The sequence below is a fragment of the Triticum aestivum genome, chromosome 1D (assembly GCF_018294505.1).
Source record: "Triticum aestivum cultivar Chinese Spring chromosome 1D, IWGSC CS RefSeq v2.1, whole genome shotgun sequence".
Classification (NCBI taxonomy): domain Eukaryota; kingdom Viridiplantae; phylum Streptophyta; class Magnoliopsida; order Poales; family Poaceae; genus Triticum; species Triticum aestivum.
This window is the reverse complement of record NC_057796.1, coordinates 12,540,066-12,552,899: the sequence shown is the minus strand read 5'-3', so window position 1 is coordinate 12,552,899 and position 12,834 is coordinate 12,540,066. Positions and strand designations below refer to the sequence as shown.

Here is a 12,834-nt window from a genome sequence, read left to right as displayed (position 1 = left end):
GAGGCGAGCGCAGAGTGTGGGGTCGGCGAAGGAGCGCGAGGAGAAGAGGCCCTACGCATCGTCTTCCTTCGCATTCGCCGCCGCCGCCGGCGACCTGCCGGGCTTCCTCTTGGCGGCCATGGGAGAGGTCGTGGAGGAGAGAAGGGAGAGGGACGAATTCGCCTTCGTAAAGCGTTTACGCACCCGCTGAAGTGCTGAGTCGTGTTTTAACTGGACCTGGGCCCTAAGCTGTGTCAGGTTAGGCCCACTATTGTCAGAAAACAAAAGAATCGCCCACTTCCGTCCTTTGCCTAAAAAAAAAACCACTTCCGCCCTACTCTCTCCATTTTAAACTACACTGTATGTCCAACGATTGTGTGCATGCAAAAAATATTATGTCAAGTCGTAATAGAGCGGAACATCCTAATTATAGCCAGGGCTCCGCCTCCTCCTCCAAGAAAGAAAGTTAGGGTTCGTGCTTCTTGCCGGCGCCGGCGCAGGTCCGCCTCATCTCCGGTGGCCCTAGGGCCATGAAGGCGCGGTGGATCCTGGCAAGGGCCGGCGGGAGGGCTCCGTTTTTAGTTTTTTTTTCAATCTTGTTAGAGTTTGTGTCCTACTCAGTAAGGCGAGACGGCGGCGGCTCCCTGAAGATGGAATAAAGGTCTTTCCGCCTAGCCCCCGTTCCGGCGGTGCATCTAGCATCATTGGTGGGCGTGTGGAGGTGTGTCTCCGACAGATCTATCTTTGGTGGATTTGCTCGGATCTCGTCGTTGTTCGTCTACGTTCGTGTGTCTTCGGTTCGGATTCTTCCGATCTACGCTATTTTCATCGGCGGCGGTTACTGTTCTGGGGTGTTGGTCCTATGGGGTCTTAGCACGACGACTTCCCGACTGTCTACTACAACAAGTTGTGCCCGGCTCCGGCAATGGAGGGGTGATGACGGTGGCGCGCCTTCGGCTCGCTTTGATGCTTGTAGTCGTCGCTAGGTGGTCTACGAATCTGGATGTAATTTTTATTTTTGATGTTCGTTGTACTGCCATGATTGAAGATGAATAGATCGGAAGTTTTTTCTAAAAAAAAGTCGTAATAGAGCGATAGGTTATTATGCGAACTCTAATCACACATACCCTGCCATCCACAGGAGAGAGGACATAGAGAACATGCGCCACAAACCAAATGAGATTGGTGTTAATGTTTCATTGAAGCCGCAGGAGACCATGTAATAAGTGACAAAACTATAACACACCTGACCACTCATTTACTAGGATTAATGCAGGACACTGCTTCTGCACTAGTAGGAAAAGAGGCTTTTACCCTGGTTTGTAAGGGCCTTTTATCCTGGTTTTTGAACCGGGACTAAAGGGTCGTTACTAAAGCCCTAACCATTTAGTCCCGGTTCTTACACGAACCGGGACAGAAGGTCCTTCACGTGGCCGCTGCTGCCAGCCCAGGCAGGGGGGCCTTTGGTCCCGGTTGGTGTCACCAACTGGGACCAATAGGCAGGGCCTTTTGTCCCGGTTGGTGTCACCAACCGGGACCAATAGGCATCCACGCGTCAGCATTTCAGGGGCTGGGGTTTTTGTTTTTTTTAGGGAGGGGTGGGGGGTTAATTTAGGTGTTTCATATATTGTGTTAGCTAGCTAATTAATAGAGAGAAGTGTCCTCTCTTATCTCCGTGCTTGGTCGACGCTACGTATTATATACGTATGGAGAGGACTAGACACGCTAGCTAGTAATCAAATGAAGGGAACAGAAGATCGTCATGAACATATGCATACAGAGAGAAGTGATATCGACCACCTCTCCTTCTCCGAGAGATTGGTCGAACAACAAGTTCTCGTATATCTATCCGACACTACCGGCTACATATATACAATAATTATCTCTTACAATACAATCTCCTAATTAAATTGTAAGAACACAGGGTCCACATAGTATTCTCCGTTTTCGGCGATCACGTGGTCAAGGAAGAATGCCGCCAATTCCTCTTGAATTGCTCGCATACGATCTGGTGCTAGGAGTTCATCCCGCTTCCGAAACATCTAATTTGAAGAAGGGGGTCAATACATATATATATGAATAAATGAAACTCAACACAAATGATGGTAATAAAATAAAATTGTGAATATTATTGCTTACGCACTTCATATTGTTCGTCAGAGTAGCCCCGCTCACAGGTCGTGTAGCGGATGGACTCGCAAACGTAGTATCCACAGTAATTATTCCCGGGTTCCTGCCACAACCACTTTACAAGAAATAGAGGTCAATCAAACTGATAAGCAAGCATGCTAAATGGTATTGATGAAACTAGCGCTTGAATCACTGGGAGATGCGCGGAACATGCTACTATAGTACTTACTTTCGGGTGTTTAAACTGCAGCTTCTTCGGCAGTCCCGGAGCTTTTGTGGTGAATTTTCTCCAAACCCTGCCAGACAAAGAAAACAATTACTTGATATCAGGAAATGAACAAAGTTGCTGATATGGTGGATAATGATCGATTTAACTTACTTCTCGAGCATTTGAGTCATGTTCGCATAGTCCTTGGGATCTTTTCGTCTCGAATCTAAGACGGTTACTACTCCCTGCTCAAGCTTAATCTCTAGGAGAATATAGTGGAAGCTGCGCATGCATGCATAAGTCATCAATTACATTACCATAACCTGGACTAATAAGGGAAACCGAATATGCACAAGACAGTAACACTCACTTGAAGTTGTAAGGAAAGAGTATTATATCTTTGTTTTGATTTAATACCAACGATCCTAGCAAGTTGGCCTCGGCTTCTTTTGTTGGGGATCGTAGCAGAATTTAAAATTTTTCCTACGCATCACCAAGATCCATCTATGGAGTATACTAGCAACGAGGGGAAAGGAGTGAAGGGGAACGTAGCAGAAAACAAAAAAATTCTGACCTACGCACCAGCCCAGGACCACTATGGAGACTGCATACATGGTTTGATCTTTTTCGTTACCGACTCGTAGCGCAGCGGGAAGTAGAGTCGATGACGATCGGCGGTGCAGATCCCCGCAGCTAGGATTTACAACCTCCCAACCGCGAGGATGTATACCCTCATCTGCTCCTCAGGCAGCCCTCTGGGAGGCGGTCGAACAGCCCCCCGGACGGTGTCGCGGACAGCCCTTCGGGAGGACCTTCGAAACTCGAACGGTCACTCGGACAGCCCTTCGGGAGGACCTTCGAAACTCGGACGGTCGCACGGACAGCCCTTCGGGAGGCACTCACGAACTAAGACCGAAACTACGATCTCTCTACAGAGTTGCACACATACGGTGTCATCTATCCGGCAGGGCTTCGCCGTCCAGAACTAGTTCCTGCCGGAACCCAGACAGCCTTACGGCTCTACGAAACTCTTTTCGTGGGAGGGAGAGAAGAAGCCAGATAATGCATGGCATGTGTATGAGAGCAAGGGATGAGTGTGGAGGGCTGCCCCTCCACCTCTATTTATAGGAAATCCCAAGGGGGTAGGGTAGTTTCACAAAAAACCCAAAATGCACATGAATGAAGTCCTTCCACAAGGACCTAGGAGTGAAACCAAGGAACAAGAGGGTCCCCAAGGGGGGATACCCCATGTGGCCGGCCACACCCCCATGAGGGGCCCAAAAAATGGCTCCTATCCATCCATGTCATCCCCAAGATCTTTTGGAGCAAAGCCCCAAAAGGTGGCTTTACATAAAGTAACCATAAAGCTGATTTTCACTATTCACGACGACATTTTTCAGCGTCTGATCGAACTGAAAATATTTATGTGGGCTAAGAACATTTCCAGTACCCACTAAAATGATTTTCAACGCATTCCGAAACAATTCCGGTTTTAGTGATTTTCATCTGCGAAACACATCTGAAGTGGCTCCGGCAGCTCCGGAACATTTCCGGTTTTTATCTCAGAAAATTCCAAAAAGCTTCCAGAATGATTCTGGCATCCTCCAAGAATTATCAGGCATGTGCCGAAACCAATTTGACTTAATGGTGTATCCCGAAACAACTTTTCGGTATCATCGAAACTTATCCGATGACCTCTCTCTGCGGTACGATTCCGCTGTCCGAAACTTTTCGGTGTCCGAAACTTTTTCGGTGATTTTCTCTCAGACTCCCTGTCTAGTATTCAGCAGATAGATGACCCTTAAGCGTGTGACCCTATAGGTTCGGTGAAGTATAGACACGACCCGGAACCCCTTCCGATCAATGATCAACATCGGAGCCGTGGACACCCATATTGACCCCTATACCCACACGAATAAATATTCGAGTGAACCTCCAGTTGCCGTGTGCTATTCCTGTTGCTTCGCGATATGTTACAAATACCCGAGGTGAGACATGTTGGCATTCCCGTGGGTCAACAACTTGTCCACTATGCTAGTTACCTCGTTACCGGTATTGTTCTCTTTTCTCGTTATCGTGTTCCGGCATCCCCGTGATCAAATCACAAAGTGTCTGGCCAGACGATGATGGATACCGTAACACCGAGAGGGCCCAGAGATATCTCTCCATCGTCGGAGGAGCAAATCCCAATCTTGATCTATCAAGTTACTTGACACACTTTTCCATGAACCCGTAAGCCGCCGTAATAGCCACCCATTTACGGATGACGTTTAACAAACCCCAAAGTTCATGAAGCAAGCATGAAGAAACTCGATACTCTCATGGTCTAAGGAATCATGCAAACGTTAACCATCTCTGTGTTATGTACCAATAAACTTGTGACGAATGAATCTCATAGCATAACATCAATCCGGGTCGATTCAACACAAATGTCCTTCCTGACATTGTGCCCTCAAAGTTGCTTGGCATAGACATGCCCATGATTGGGAAAACATAATCATCATGCAACACTTGAGCTAGTCTTAGAGGCACGACTAGGAATACATTTTACCGTTTATTATTCCACACGTGCATATGGGTTCTCCCCAGAGCCTTTATGGATATACGGGCTCGGGAACCACAGCAGTTATAGCATGGAACATAAACATAATTATGAACAGGGAGATAATCAATAACATTTATTATTGCCTCTAGGGCATATCTCCTACAGACTCCCACTTGCACTAGAGACAATAATCTAGCTTATGCTAATGCACTTCACACCTGTGGCACACCGGTGTAAATATGCTTCGCTTGTGGTATAGCCTGATGTCCAACGGATCTGACGACTTCAGTTCCGTGTGTATCTTTGCATGTCCTCGCGATTTCACAAAATTCATATTTTGTGTGGACTTGGCTTCGTATGTATGTGAATCACAGGTCGAACCTGGATTCCTCAGACTGAGTTATGGAGCAACTACCTGCAGTAGTGTCCCATTGTCAAAAGCCATCTTGGAACAATACTAAGTTCATGAATGAACTATATGATTCAACATCTTCTTTGTCGCTTCTAAAGCGTTAACATACTTAGCCCTTGTTATAGAATTCGCCACAATAACTAGTTTGAACAAATTCCAACTAACTGTGCCACCACATTGTGTGTTACACAAAACCCTTAATTTAAATCGAAAATCGCATGGAGAAAAGATGAAGACTGTATCGATGTAACATTTTACAACGAACTCTTCATGATCTCTGCTTGCGAGAAAACCATGTCATCAGTACTTACTCTAGTACTCTGTGACATCTTTCACTGTTGTCCCATGATCAGTAATTTGATCACTTTGCTATCCATACTCGCAACACCTTAGGAGTATCGGACATATCTGGTTGTTTTACATACCATGGAATACATGATTAATCCAAACACAAAAGTGTGTGGAATCTGCATCATGTATTTTACTCATCAGTGTTTTGGGACACCGAGTCTTGAAAAAACTCTTTCCATGTGACTTTGGCAAGAATCACTCCTTGGCGTTCTAAATGCTAAAAGGTTTTAGCATCTTGTCAATATGTATTCATTGCTTAGCCCCATTAGGCAAATCTATCTCCATAGATCATCATGCCTAATATTGAGGCTATTTAGCCTAAGCACTTCATCGAAAAACTATTTTCAAATGAAGTCCTAATTTGTGTCAAGAAATTTATTTCCAATTACCAATGTGCCAAGCACATAAAGTTTTTAGAAATATTATTACGCTCCCACTTACTTTCTTGAATTACAAGCATCTTCGTTACCCATTGATGAAGTCAAAACCTCTTTGAACATTTCATCAAAACACGAAGATTCCAACTCCATTTTGCTCTCTTCTGTCCATTGCTGGAACTCTGAAGTTTGCATACCTACTAGCATCCTCTGGATCGACAAATTACTTTGGACTGTATCATATACAAGTCCTAGCTTTCATTTCCATCAGATGGAAATCCTTTTATCATCCATGTTTCATATCTCATGATTGAAATATGTATTAATTGCTAGTTCAATCCAAACCTACTTTAAGCATCGCTACGATGAAAACAACCTCATCATAGTCAACTCTTGAACTTGTTATTTCAACAAGTCGAGCTTTATGGATACAACATTTTTATCCATATCAGTTTTAAGTTCCATAAATATTCGTTAGACTCTTAGTCTTCCGAAAGGTGTATCAAGGTTTAAATCTTGAATCACTTATATGGAAACTAACTCGGGTTGTATTGGCATTTAGCCAATTCCGGAGTCAGGGCCCATCAACGCTTCCTTGTGTATCGTAGGTATAATGTTGTCTAACAACAATATCTCGTTTGCGCACCTCAGAGGTTTGCACGAGCCTTGCCTACGTGGTTCAGCTGCAAGTTCGACCGAAGTTCATACATTTTATTGTAGAGACTTCCGTATCAGTCGCAGTAGGAAACTCTGGAATTACTTCCAGGGTCTCTTTCCTTTGATCTGATGACGTAGATACTGTTTATCTCGTCGAGTTGCACTATTCTCCCACTCACCTTTTTGAAAGAACCATTCTCTTTAAAAGCACACCGTTTCGCGGCAAAACTATTTGCCTCGGTATAGTGAGGGAGGAATACCCAACATTTTGGTATAACCTACAAAGTAGCACTTGTCTGATTTGGAATAGGTTTGTAACCTTTTACACAAGCCCCATATTCCAAATGTTAAGAAAAGATATAACATGGTTGGGCGTACCATACCATGGCTTCATTTCAACAGACCCGATGTAGCTCTTTTCAGTGTAAAAGCCGCAGTCTCTAAAGCATCACTTTAAAAAGGATAATGGCAAATTTATTTATGTCATCTTTGACCTTACCATGTCATAAATGGTTAGATTACATCTCCACGGACTTTTCACTTGCAGTGGTGTTCCGGGAGGTGCAAGTTATGAAACCCCTTTCACAACTCATCAGACATTCGCTAAACATGTAACTCAAATATTCCTTTGTGCAATCAAATTGCAGAAACATAATTTTCTTGTTACAATAACTTCTACTTCATTTTTGAAAACCTTCCGAATGATTTCAAAAGATCCAGACTTACGTCTCATCAAGCAAATATCCATATATCTACTTGAGTCATTTCTGAAGATATATAAATCCACTACTTGCAACAACATTTATTGAACTACACACATCAAAATGTATGATCACCAATAAGTTTGTTGCTCGTTCCTTATGGCCTGTGAACGGTATTTCAGTCACTTCACTTTTCGGAGAAAAGTTGCAAGTGTCAGATGATTCAAAATCAAACGACTTCAAAATCCATCATAATGGAATTTTTCCATGCGGGTTTCTCCAATGTGACCAAATACAGTGCCACACATGTGTGGTATTCTCATAGTCTTGCGTCATTTAGCGTCAGTGTTATGGATGTATTATATTACCATCAATATTCATAACATACATCCATCTTGGATGGAAGCATGGCCCTTCATGTTATTCATAATACTTAACAACAATTGTTGTTTTTATGAACAACTCTTTTGCAACAAACATTGTGCAATGGGCTAGAGTTTATGAAACTCTAAAATGAATTATGAAAGTAAACCCAGAGGTATTGTATTATTATCAATATTCATAACATACATCTCATTCATAATGAAAGTATGGCACTTGTGTTATTCATAACATCGAACATAAAAAGTTCTCTTATGAACAACCTTCTTGCAAGATGCCTTATGCAATGGGATAGAGTTTGTAAAACTCTAAATGAATTATGAAAATAAATACAGACGGCAATACACCGATGGAAGGTATAGTAACATTTACTATGTTCCCTGTGTATACCTTAACCTCATTTCTAGCTAGTCTTTCAGGCCATAGTAGTTCTTACATCGAGTTGCAACAGAATGCAATCGAGCGGGCATTTTGTGATGAACTCACAATACCCAAGAATTAGTGATTAACATGTTTAACCATAATTCGCAAGAACTATATCTTTGACCAGCCTTCTATACATCAAAAACTTGTATGACATTCATACATGAGCTGGATATTCCAGTCTTCTTTCCTTTTGCCTTTATACTTCTAGCAGTTTAACTTTTAGTATTTCTCCTAGTCTCAAAAGAAGCACCCAACTTAAGAGTGGCATTAGCCCCGGACTTCCTAGGCGTGTAAGTCATACTAACACCCTTTGGACACTTCCTTTCTCTTTAAGTTGTTGTTTTATTCACCTTTCATTATATGACAGGCGTTCTTCTGGATCCCTTTCCCAACAGTCAAATGCATAGTAAACACTTTTACTAATACTTGCAAACAAACATTGCTTTGTTTGTATCTGAAAATAATTTTCAGTTCCATGAATATCATATAACTATCCCAATTTTTGAAGTTTGGGTTTCATGGAAGCAAACATATTCCATTTGACCGTAACAGAATTCTAGCTTTTGGATCAAAGGACGAGAGTCACATGATCCATAGCATTAGCGGGAGGATACGGAAAGCATGCGATAGGACAAAGTCCTTCTCGGCACTTTTGAGGACAATCCTCATATTACGGTACCAATCGTAAAGTTTTAACCAGATATTTAACAGCTATTCAATTTTAACAGGGAAGGTGGAAAACGCGAGCCATTATTCTACAACTATTTTGCATATAACACTTAGACAATGTTCATAATTAATTGCACTAAGAATTAAACATGTTAATTCAACAGTGCGCTCCCACTCAAATCAATATCTCTCAAAATTGATTGTGAGTGATACAAGACCCACATTTCAATTGTTCGCCATTGGTGTAACACCACTGATGACGAAAAATCTCAACCGGTAGGCCAACTTGCCAATCACATCTCTATGTGACTCTTGTTCATCTTTCGATGTGTGTGTTCCGAGCTCATGACGGTCATGCCTGAACGTCAAGACAACCAAGTGATCTCGCTGCGAGGTCTCAACTCACCCGCCTCACACTTCTCTAATCGTTCGTACCCGTGTGACACGGCGCACCCCGAAAAGATAGGTGCCGTGACGGTGCTACACTTGGGAGAACACTAACTACTTGGTATTTTTGTGAGAGATCACCCTAATAAAAAGCGACTACCGCGCAATCAAGAAGGGTGCATCATAAGGGATAAACATCTCAGGCAATTCATAATAGCATGATATGGTATAGCCCTTTCTGACGGAGAAGTCTTTCATTTCTTCGTCTTCGGCATTCACGTCGGTGTTCACCTTCGCGAAGATTGCCACCACCTTGTCGATGCACCAGATAATATTGCTATCTCTATAGCTAACAAAATAATGCATTACAACAAGGTTGACACGCAGGTCATTAAAGTGCAATCATATGGCTCCAACCATCATGCCGAATCATGACACGCAGGTCATGTTAATCAAATTACATCATATAGTCATCTCATACATAATCGACTTAGTATGAGCACTGCTATACCACATCATATGCACATCCTGCAAAACCAAGTTAGACGCCTCTAATCGGTTTATGCAAAATTTATTTTACGTGGCTTCTAAGGTTTTGACTTAAACCGCAGCGACCAACGTTTTATCATCAAGTATGATTATTCAAGTTGCTAGATTAACATCTCGGGGTGTATGAAACACGGGATAATTAAATCTCGAGCCCCATACTAAACTTCGTCATACGCATGACCCCCATGCAGATCATATCTGCAATGCCCTTTCATCTGCGAATTTCATCTTTCTTTTGACTACGGCAGAACCCAAAGAACTGATAGCACTTCCATGATCAATCAGGATCACGGATTGCCAGAACTTTGTAAAATTCCACCATGCTGTCTCGAGATTGAGCAAACGCAAATTCTAGGGAAGCAAGAAGAACCTCGGGTAACAGATTTCATCTGTCACCCGCACAAATAATTTTCAGCAATAGATCTCATCTACTACCTAATTATATTATGCAATACCCATACATCTCCATGTATTCTAGATCGAAACCTGCATCTACGCATAGCACGGCTCTTGATGCCACTGAAGGGGAACGTAGCAGAAAACAAAAAAATTCTGACCTACGCACCAGCCCAGGACCACTATGGAGACTGCATACATGGTTTGATCTTTTTCGTTACCGACTCGTAGCGCAGCGGGAAGTAGAGTCGATGACGATCGGCGGTGCAGATCCCCGCAGCTAGGATTTACAACCTCCCAACCGCGAGGATGTATACCCTTATCTGCTCCTCAGGCAGCCCTCTGGGAGGCGGTCGAACAGCCCCCCGGACGGTGTCGCGGACAGCCCTTCGGGAGGACCTTCGAAACTCGAACGGTCACTCGGACAGCCCTTCGGGAGGACCTTCGAAACTCGGACGGTCGCACGGACAGCCCTTCGGGAGGCACTCACGAACTAAGACCGAAACTACGATCTCTCTACAGAGTTGCACACATACGGTGTCATCTATCCGGCAGGGCTTCGCCGTCCAGAACTAGTTCCTGCCGGAACCCAGACAGCCTTACGGCTCTACGAAACTCTTTTCGTGGGAGGGAGAGAAGAAGCCAGATAATGCATGGCATGTGTATGAGAGCAAGGGATGAGTGTGGAGGGCTGCCCCTCCACCTCTATTTATAGGAAATCCCAAGGGGGTAGGGTAGTTTCACAAAAAACCCAAAATGCACATGAATGAAGTCCTTCCACAAGGACCTAGGAGTGAAACCAAGGAACAAGAGGGTCCCCAAGGGGGGATACCCCATGTGGCCGGCCACACCCTCATGAGGGGCCCAAAAAATGGCTCCTATCCATCCATGTCATCCCCAAGATCTTTTGGAGCAAAGCCCCAAAAAGGTGGCTTTCCATAAAGTAAGCATAAAGCTGATTTTCACTATTCACGACGACATTTTTCAGCGTCTGATCGAACTGAAAATATTTATGTGGGCTAAGAACATTTCCAGTACCCACTAAAATGATTTTCAACGCGTTCCGAAACAATTCCGGTTTTAGTGATTTTCATCTGCGAAACGCATCTGATGTGGCTCCGGCAGCTCCAGAACATTTCCGGTTTTTATCTCAGAAAATTCCAAAAAGCTTCCAGAATGATTCTGGCATCCTCCAAGAATTATCAGGCATGTGCCGAAACCAATTTGACTTAATGGTGTATCCCGAAACAACTTTTCGGTATCATCGAAACTTATCCGATGACCTCTCTCTGCGGTACGATTCCGCTGTCCGAAACTTTTCGGTGTCCGAAACTTTTTCGGTGATTTTCTCTCAGACTCCCTGTCTAGTATTCAGCAGATAGATGACCCTTAAGCGTGTGACCCTATAGGTTCGGTGAAGTATAGACATGACCCGGAACCCCTTCCGATCAATGATCAACATCGGAGCCGTGGACACCCATATTGACCCCTATACCCACACGAATAAATATTCGAGTGAACCTCCAGTTGCCGTGTGCTATTCCTGTTGCTTCGCGATATGTTACAAATACCCGAGGTGAGACATGTTGGCATTCCCGTGGGTCAACAACTTGTCCACTATGCTAGTTACCTCGTTACCGGTATTGTTCTCTTTTCTCGTTATCGTGTTCCGGCATCCCCGTGATCAAATCACAAAGTGTCTGGCCAGACGATGATGGATACCGTAACACCGAGAGGGCCCAGAGATATCTCTCCATCGTCGGAGGAGCAAATCCCAATCTTGATCTATCAAGTTACTTGACACACTTTTCCATGAACCCGTAAGCCGCCGTAATAGCCACCCATTTACGGATGACGTTTAACAAACCCCAAAGTTCATGAAGCAAGCATGAAGAAACTCGATACTCTCATGGTCTAAGGAATCATGCAAACGTTAACCATCTCTGTGTTATGTACCAATAAACTTGTGACGAATGAATCTCATAGCATAACATCAATCCGGGTCGATTCAACACAAATGTCCTTCCTGACATTGTGCCCTCAAAGTTGCTTGGCATAGACATGCCCATGATTGGGAAAACATAATCATCATGCAACACTTGAGCTAGTCTTAGAGGCACGACTAGGAATACATTTTACCGTTTATTATTCCACACGTGCATATGGGTTCTCCCCAGAGCCTTTATGGATATACGGGCTCGGGAACCACAGCAGTTATAGCATGGAACATAAACATAATTATGAACAGGGAGATAATCAATAACATTTATTATTGCCTCTAGGGCATATCTCCTACAAGGAGTGCATCTACATACCCTTGTAGATCGCGAGCGGAAGCGTTCCAATGAACGTGGTTGATGGAGTCGTACTCGCCGTGATCCAAATCACCGATGACCGAGTGCCGAACGGACGACACCTCCGCGTTCAACACACGTACGGTGCAGCGACATCTCCTCCTTCTTGATCCAGCAAGGGGGAAGGAGAGGTTGATGGAGATCCAGCAGCACGACGGTGTGGTGGTGGATGTAGCGGGATCTCGGCAGGGCTTCGCCGAGCTTCTGCGAGAGGGAGAGGTGTAGCAGGGGAGGAGGGAGGCGCCCAAGGCTGTAGTGTTGCTGCCCTCCCTCCCCCCCTTTATATAGGCCCCCTGGGAGGGGGGGCGCCGG

General features: G+C 44.2%; 1 pseudogene; it reads right to left on the bottom strand.

Annotated features, from left to right (window-relative positions):
- Positions 1–51: 51 nt before the first annotated feature.
- LOC123157006 (flavonol 3-sulfotransferase-like) overlaps positions 52–12,834 on the bottom strand; it is a 72,297-nt pseudogene continuing 59,514 nt past the window's right edge.